Below are 9,964 nucleotides of genomic sequence, written 5' to 3' on the forward strand. Positions count from 1 at the left end.
GAAAAAATTTGAATTCTTCACTGTTGCAAGTTAGTTTATCAGAGTACTTCTTAGATATAATGCCTGGATTGAGATTTTCTGCATACTTAAGATCACTACAAGGATCCCCATCTTTTTAGGATAATGTTAATCTTTCGCATTTGTGAAAGCACACAGGTGTCTGATTTTCTTGTAAAAAAAGCGGGGGGGGGGGGGGGAATAAAATAAATTACTGTTACTGAAACAAGTAATAAGAAAATTTCTGCTTTTTAAAAATATATATTGATAACAAGAGGGCAGCAAATACGTCAATGATAAGTTATGGACATTTCTTCATATTTTGTACACATTTCAAAATTTTCTACCTTTCCCTGTGCAGGATTGAATCTACTCGTCCGTGTTCCGATATAGTATGTCAGAGTCTTCCACAGTGTTACATAGTGTTTTAAGTGATACCTTGTAAAAAAAAGTTTTGGGAGTATTGCCTCCTATGTATGTAATGTAAAACATGCATACTTTACTGTGCAGGTGTGAAATGCAAGAATAAATATCTTGAATGAAACTGAAAGCATAAAAGTTTCTCCTTTGCCTTCTTCTTTGCCTCCTTCTTTTATACAACCATTTTTGAACAGTTTTTTTTTATACAACCATAGTTTATACAGTTGCACAAAATTTAATCAGTATTGCATAAAAATCTTTCTACAACCCGCTGTATAAAACCAAGTTTTAAACATAATTTGTATAAAAAATTTATACAACCTGCTGTTTAAATTTTGAACAACCGAGGGTTGTATAATTTTCAAACAACAGTTGTAAGGTTCATATAGTAAACAGCGGTTGTATAAAATTTTATACAGGTTGTATCCTCAAACGACGCACGCAATTTTGTTTTTTCTGGATAACTGCGCCATCTCGAGTCCACAACTACTCATGCTTGGCCAGTTTCCTGACCCATAATGCTAGTGTAGTCTAGTAATTTAGACCAATTTAAATGATGGTCATGTTAATTAACTACTCAATACATTTTTAACACAATTATCATGTTACCAAATAGCAAAAACAATTACTTTCTTCTCAAAACATTTTAGTTTCTCTGTACAAATACCATTATAGGTCAATTTATTCTTTGTAGTATTGGTAGATATCTGAAAATGTATATTCTAAGACTATGGATTTATGACACACAGTCAATGATAGACCACATATTCATTCATTCATTCATTTATTTCCATTTTCAACAATTACAGTTTCTTCTGTACATGTTGACATATATAAATAACAAAACATATTTCAAATATTCCTGTACAAAAAAATATATTCAAGATTATTACAAATCAGGTTGGAAATGGAGGAGGCTGCTAAAAAGCGGAGCTTTTAGAGTGCAGCCTCCTAATAAATATTCTTGCAGTTGTTTAGCATATAAAAAAAATAATTAACAACTTGAGCATGACCAGTTGAATTAAAAGGAAAAATGGGAAATAAAAATAGAAAAGGAAATAAGAAAAAGAGAGATTAAAGGTCTCCAGAATCCAGCCCCAGCACTCACAGACGGACCTCGCCGATCAACAGGGAAACGAAAGAGATGTAAAAGTGTACGTGACATGATAAACATGTTTGATTAAAAAAATACAAGAGTTTGAGTGATGAAGTGTTAAATTCAATGGTTACCTTGAAGAAATTTTTTGAACTTATATTTGAAAGAATTAAGGCTTGGAGATTCTTTGATGTTACTATTAATAGTTCCCCAGAGTCTAGGGCCTTCAAAAGTAAAAATTGATTTTGCAAGGATGGTCCGGGGTGCGTATTTTTTTTTTACACCACTGCTCCGCCAAAATTCCCGGAAATACGACAGAAACGACTCGCGGGCAAGTCTAATCTGTGCGCTCTTGAGAGCAAAGCTGGGCGTGACATGTGAACCCGGTGTGAATGAATTATCCAAAACCACCTGAAATCATCCCGATACCACATTATTTTCTTAGGGTTATTGTTGATATTACGGAAAAGGGTTCTAAAAATGATTTTAGTTTGTAACTGAGCTGATTTTGTATTGAAAATGAAGATGTAAAAGATATTGTCTATTTAAAGTCTAGTGGCGAATTGAATTTGCTGAAAGAAAGTGTGCATGCATGAGGGCACTTTATAGTATTTTTCCTACAGTATATAGGCCTCACTAGCGTCCCTACGGGGGGGGGGAGGGGGCAGGGGGGCAATCTGCCCCCCCCCCCTGACGAATCACAACCCATGCATCCGTATCCGTGCCCCCCCCCCCCCTGATGAGCTTAAAGCCCTTTTTTGGCTTATCTTTTTTTTCTGGTACGAAATTCTATATTTGTGGTTGAAGACCTTTTTATTTTTTTATTTTTGCTTGTCAAATTTTAGGGCGGACGAATTTGCCCCCCCCCCCGTGAAAAATCCTAGGTACGCAACTGATATAGGCCTTCTAGTATTGACTTGTTCTAAGGTTTTCCCAACCTTAAATACTTTTCAGAATCACGTACAGAGTATACATTTGCAGCAATTTGTACGTAGTGCACCTGTTGGACAAAGTTCAGTAGTAACTGTGATCTGAGAAAGATGAAAAGAGCCCGAAAAGAGAAGAGAAACTATAGGGGTGGGGGTGTGAAGGAAAAAGGGTGAGAGCTAGGAGATACAAGGAGATTGATTTGGAAAAAACATATTGTGAAAAAAAAATCAAAACGGAAATGGGCCTTAAGCAAGAGGGGTGGGAGAATAAAGAAGAGTCTACCCAAGCAGAAAAATCAGATGAACAAAAACGTTCATTAAATAATTTATGAAATTTTATGAAAATATGGGGAAATCACATGACAAATTGCCGATTTCATGAAGTCATGGATGCACCACTAACCATTCATTTTGTTTACAAATGTATTAATACTGCAAAAAATCATTATTTGACCAATCACATGATTTTTTTTTCAGAACTCGAATCAAGCCTTACATAAATTGTTATGTAGGCCTTCTTAAGATATAATGAACTCAAAATATTGAGCTTGACTATATATTTTTATACCTTTAATCACTCAATTATTATAAATATTGAATCATAAAATCATATTTTCAAGGTTGTTAAATAGAACTATAAAGTTTGTAATAATGGAAACATGAAAAGCAAATATCCTGGAAAAAGTTTTGAGGAAATCAAACTTCGGAAAAAAATTAAATAATGAACTATGGTTAGTCGTGCACCTATGATGTCAGCAAGTTGGTAATCGCCTAGTGATATTCATTTCATTAAAAATTCATAACATTCTTATTAGTTGTCCGATTTCCCTCCGACTTTTTAGCCTCTTCTGTCAATCTGATTTTTCTTGTCCGATTGAAAAAAAAAGGTTATTTTGGCGTAGGTCTCTTTCCTTTAAAAAAAATTGAGAAAGAAAGAATTAATATAGAGGTAGAGAGAAGATCTTATCTGCCAAACAATAATAATAATGATAATGATCATAATATGAATAATATAAAATCATATTTCTAGAGCGCATATCACTGCAGAAGCAGTCTATATGTGCTTTGTAATTAACTAGAGAAAAGCAAAGGTATCAAGGTGTACTTATCAATAAATACAGACCAAATTCATCGACAAAATGATTGTGCCTAATTCAATGACAACAAAATAAAGGTTTTTTGTATTGGGCAAAAAGCAAGAGGGCAATGCAGAGACCACTGTCGCCCAAATACAGAACGGAGAATGCTGGAGAGAGAGAGGGTGAGTGCTGAAGATCAGAGAGGTGAAAATTTTAGTCGACGAAGAAAAGAAATCTAGTCTATCTGCAGCTAAGAACCCTCGCTAGTTCTTTGTTTCATGCATCTGAATGTCTGGAGGTGCCATAACTGCGATTAGGTCCCTACAAACTAAACGCTTTTAAAAAGCTATATATATCTATATTGAAATCATAAGGTTTGTTTTGTATGACTATTGAACGAAATCAAGATGTGCACGACGAAACGTGTGTGGTCAACGTGTTAGACTCTAGCGCGAGCCGTTTCTGTGGGGTTTTTCAATATTTTGGCGGAGCAGTGGTGTAAAAAAAATACGCGTCCGGGGCGTAGTGGTAAATGAAATTCATCGGATTGACGTGTGGGATATTTGTGAAGGGTTTTGTTTTTGTTAAATGAAGAATTAAATATGGGTGGTAACATATTATTGTTTAACTGATACATGAAATGACCTAAATTATATTGGTACAGTGCTTTTATTTTTAGATGTTATTGTTTAAAAACAACTCATCTGTATGAGATCTCCAGGACAAGTTGAAAATAACACGCAATGCCTTCTTTTGTAAAAGCAATATTCTATCTAGGTAGGTTGAGTGTTTGTTTCCCCAAACGATTGCTCCATAATTTAGATATGGTAAAATTAATGTTGAATAAAGCATTTTTAGGGAGGAAGTTAATGGAAGAAAAAACTTAACTTTGTTGATAACACCAATATTGCGTGAAATTGTACGACATATAGAGTCAATATGCGATTTCCAAGATAATTTGTTGTCTATTATGAGGCCTAAAAAATTTGTTCACTCCCCCTTATAGATTAAAAAATAATCAGGGGAGGTGGGAATTGATAATTACATCCGGAGTCTGGTAATGATGAGACTACGTACTTGCCAACAAGCGCAGATTAGTTAATTAAGGACAGTAATATTCGACCAATAGCGACGTAACAATTTCTTTGTCTAACTTCCCCTTTAGCTTTTGAGAGCGCTGATTGGTCGCCAAGTGATAATGTCTGGAGATACCGATGTCACGTGGTTTTGTTTTCTTCGCACAGCTGATCGACAAACAATAACAAGAAAAGCTCGCGTGTCGCATGTGCGTATCGCATGCATGCCACTCGTGTGGTTAGTTCTTTCTTTGTCGTTTGCGAAATAACGGGACCTAATCCGGACCAAATTACTCGCCTGCACTCGGTTTTCCGATTTTCACACAAAAAGAACAGTTTAGGACAGCGCTTGTAAGGTTGATTGTATTGTTGTTGGTCTTTTTGTGGAGACTCTTTCCGTGATTACTCTTCAAAATCCAGTCAAAATCAAGTGCGAAGTGTTGCCTTCACGATCGAGGGACAATTTCCAACCAGCCCTTGATCTTTTCTAGGCCAGCTGACGCGGCTGCATTGCAAGGCAGGCAAGACCAAACGATCGTGAGTCATCTCCACTACTCAGTTTACGTACATGAACAGGAACCAAAAATAACCACTCTTGTCAGGAAAGAGACAGAGAAACATTTTCATATTATCTATTCTGAACTTGGTCGGGCATAATATTAGACAGCTGGCAGCCGTCTGTTTCGAGGAGTTTTTTAACATTTTTTTTTTATTTCTCGTGAGTGAAGCCAACGAAGTTCAGCTGAACAACCAACAAAACAGAGACCGAAGCTTTTGGTCTAGCATAATATGTGAGTATGAGTAGTTGATATTTCTCTTTGTTCATTCATGATTAAATAATCTTATATTCATGATATTTGATGTCTCTGTGGGCCTAACTTCGAATTCTTCATCTGATTCTGAATGCCTGGACTCCTTCAGCAGAGCTGAAGTACAGTATTCAATAAGGATGAAAAGTGCTCTATAAAAATTCTGTTAGAATCTAAGATATTACTCATTACTTAAATATGACTAGGCCTACACATTATACAGTGCGTATCAAAAAAAAGTTTACACTTTGAAAAAGCCCTGGGAATTAAAAAATATACAACATGTGGGTAATTTTTTCACATATAATCTTGGGTTTGGGTCTCATCTATCCAATGAGAGTAAAAGTTTTGACAGAATGTTACACTTGAGTGAGCACTGTCCATTTTTGTAAAGCTCGCAGAAATCTGTTTGCGCAGAATTGCTTGTTTTCACACTGTGTCAAGGGGAAAGGGCGAAATCAAACTTGCCCTGTGAAACATTTCTCATACATTTCCCATTGCACTTTTTGTCAATTGTAATAAATGGATACATTCAAGCATTTTGTGACAATTTTGCCACCCAAAGTGAAATTTCAATACTTAGTAAGCACAACCTTTACCATTTTTGTGCCAGCTGGATAAGTGAGCACATAACTAAGTCTGAACAAAAGTTTATATCAGACATCTCCAGCATTTTTTCACTAAGTTTTTATCATTTAAAGTGGGTTTACATTTCATTTGTCATTTAATAATTCTTCACACTTTTTCCAAGCTTGACAATGATTAACAAAATGAAAATCAAGACTGAGCCATTTCATGTAAATCACAGCTCAGTGTAAATCAAATATCGTCGATGGCCTCTGTGTGTGGGGGAGTGGGGTGGGGCGCAATGCACTCTTCGAAGTCTTTTGGGCAAGGAAACAAGTTAAAAAGGTAAAAGATATCTTCAAATCAATTTTACTAGCTAAATTCAACATGTTCTTCATGATTAAGGTCTACTTTTATTCGCATAACTATTTCAAAGTTCTGCGCAAATCATTTTTCACTTACTTTTCAAAAGTAAGTGTTACCCACTCAAGCGGAAATATTTTTCGACAGTTATATCGTCATTTGCTTAAATGGATCTGTACCAAAGTTAAAATGTGGAAAAATCTTCAGGATATTACAAATGTATAATTTTACAGGACTTTTTCTAAGTGTAAACTTTTTTTGATACGCACTGTATACTCCTTTTCCATGCCTCGGTGCATGACTAAGATGATGATTGTGATGACGACGATGCTGATGATGATGATGCTGCTGCTGATGCTGATGACGATGAGTATGACGATGACTTTGATGATGATGATGAATGTGATGAGTTCCAATTATGTTTTCTGACCCTTAATACTGATGTGAAAAAAATCCACATGTGAACTTGTTAAAGAGAAATTTCAGTAGTTGCAGTAAACACTGATTTCATGAGAAAGTCTGTAAAACAAGGCTTAATTGTCAGTATATCATCGAGGATCTAGATCTGGTACAGTTACATTAACTGAACTTTGTGAAATCTTGAAATCTACGCTGAAAAATGTTCACACCGAAGATCCCCAACACAGATAAGCGCACGTGGGACAATGTATAATTATTGCTTAGAGCGTCGGGCCCGACGCCCTACCCGAATCCTGTGCTTATTTGCTGATTTCTCAGCAATTACACAATTTCTTCCAGAATCCTTTGGCACATGCGTTTTATTAATACAAACAGACACTTTGGTGGTCATTTCATTGGATTCTGTACGAACTCATTTTGATATCGTTACCAAAACTAGCATTTAACTTTAAGCATTTTGTAGAAACATTTTGTCCTCTCCAGATAATTACATTGATTTTATGTTACAATTTCCAAATTCACACATTCATATTAGCAATTTCCATCTTATATTTTTTTTCTCATTGAAATGATTTTAAGGAAATTCCTTAATCCTTCAGGAATTTATTCGGTTGAACGTTTCTGCGAGTTTGACGTTTGGTTGCTGGTAGCGACGCCATTCTGAGACACCATATCCTGTCTTTGTTTTCTGTTGTATAGGCTAGGAAACTAACCATTTCCTTAATCACAAAATGGGTATTCAGGATTTTCCCTCTCATTGTCCCCACAATTGATTCCGACTAATACTCGATATGGATTAAGATTCCCAATTAAAGGTATTGTTTGACTTTGTGAGCAGCCGATTTAAAAAATTATCAAACCAAGATGAAACATGTGTACAAGTGCATGTATTAGAACTAATAAACCCTGAAAACAACCATTATTGAGAATGAAAAGCTAAAACTACAAGGCAAACCCTGATTTTGTAAATTATAGACACCTAAATAGTACACATAAGTGTATGGGATGAAATTAAGATGGTGTTTCCGGTCACTTTATATTTCAATTTTTGAAGCACTAAATAATCATTTTCTGGGCTTCATTTTTGTAACATATCACAGACACAGGTGACAAGTGTGACCTTCTAGCTCAGATTTTTTAAAAGTCAAACCAATGTTAACCAATCACCTTAAGACAGCTCACACATAGGACAGAGAGAGAGAGGGAGATAGAGAATCGGGGGGGGTGGGGAAAGAGGGCAACATATGTGACTCGGCATACCGAAATGAGAGACAAGTCGGAATTTTTCAAATCCAACTTTTTTAGAGATTATTATTCCCCGTTTCTTTACCTTTAATTTGATATATCACTCGACCCTTAGGAGTAAATATTAGTGGAGATATTAGCTTTAGAATGGAGGAAGAATTGGGCTCTTGAAAATAAAAATCAAGAGAAAAACGCCTTCGAAGTTTGACTTCCGTTTTGACCCTGCTCCATGAAAAAATATATTTTGCCACCGCCGAGCTAACCGAAAGGCCCTAGTAACCGCGTGCCAAAAAGGCGAAACGATTAACCAATGAGGAGGCTGCATTGAGAACAATAGTCAACTTGTTAGTCACGCGCGACTGCAAGACGAAACAACGTTCCACGTCAATCAATTATCGTCTACGTACACATCATTGGTTAAACCGGGGTTTTATAATAATCTTCGTGAAAGAAAAAAAGAATGCCATGATCTCCCTTATAAATGAAATAAAAGGCGGGGTTAAAAAGTTGGACCTAAAACCATGGAGGAGGGATTGTGCCATCGGCTTGTTTGAATGTCGATGGCGTTTACTCTTACCCGGACTCGTGACATGTAGTCTATCAAGCGTGTCATTATGACCTGAACTTTAACCGCGTGTTCTAAAAAAAATATCCCTTGTAAAATGGTAAGATGGGCCTTCAAAATAATTCGTACCTCACCTTTACTTATGTGCTCATGTTTTATTAATATTTAAGTTAGATTGAGACAGTGTGAGTAAAAACGCGAATAATTTGTTCAATAAATGGGTTCAATATCAGTTGTCGAAGTTCTGAAATTTATTTCTTTCTCTATCGTTCATTCAAACATGATAAAAAATTGAAGGCAAAAATAGTTGGAAATAATAAAGCCCACAAAGCTTTCATGATGAACTTTTTTTCTTTTGTTAATGATATACTGCAGATCAATTAACCCACATTCGCGAACATACAACACTTTTATGTATTTTAAACCCTTTATTTTGAAATTAGAGTTTTCTCATCGAAACATCCCGATCACTTGCAAATAATAAAGAGAATCTTCAACATGTCCATGTTATGTTTTATGAAATTAATCCTCGCCAACAAACCGTGTTATATAAACACTTTGCGTTTACGCATGACCTTTTTCGCGAGACAAGCTAGCTATACACTCTAAATCAGGTAGGCCTATCAATCTATCGCTATAACGCCCCCGCCTAGTACCAACTACCATTATTACAAAAAATAGCCCTTTAGAAGTTGAATCCCGTTTGTTAACTTTCAGAAGCCCCCTTTTCAATTTCAGAATACCTATTGAAAGCGATGCTTTTGATCTTTCTTTTGAGGCTCATTGAACCGATCGATCGAGCGGACGGTCGGCGGACGCCGCCAGCTGTACTTGAGTTTAAATGAATAGCCAATCAACAATGGCGTTACGTTGCTAGGGGCGGAGCTTAGTATGAAGCGAAATTCGATGAAATCGAGCGTGCCGAGTATCAAAAAATTTCGAACTGACCGAAAAAAAAACACTCGCAGAAAAACTGTTTTTTTATCACTTTCCCGTCATCAAATTCACTCATTTTTTTCACACAGTAATTATGAAACATGGAAGAATCTAAAAATGAAAAAAAAAAAATCTTCAAAATTTTGACTTTTTTTATTAGTTTGTCGAATTTCTAGGAATTTTCATTTGCGACTTGTCTCTCATTTCGGTATGCCGAGTCACATATGGCCATTTCACACCTTATTGAAATTTCTTCATCCTTTTGTCGTTGCTTCTTAAACTAAAGGAGATTTCAAACCTGTGATCAGGCAGCTCTTTAAAGGTAAATGCTAGTTTTGGTAACGATATCAAAATGAGTTCGTACAGAATCCAATGAAATGACCACTAAAGTGTCTGTTTGTATAAATAAAACGCATGTGCCAAAGGATTCTGGAAGAAATTGTGTAATTGCTGAGAAATCAG

Source organism: Lytechinus variegatus, chromosome 16 (genome assembly GCF_018143015.1).
Source record: "Lytechinus variegatus isolate NC3 chromosome 16, Lvar_3.0, whole genome shotgun sequence".
Classification (NCBI taxonomy): domain Eukaryota; kingdom Metazoa; phylum Echinodermata; class Echinoidea; order Temnopleuroida; family Toxopneustidae; genus Lytechinus; species Lytechinus variegatus.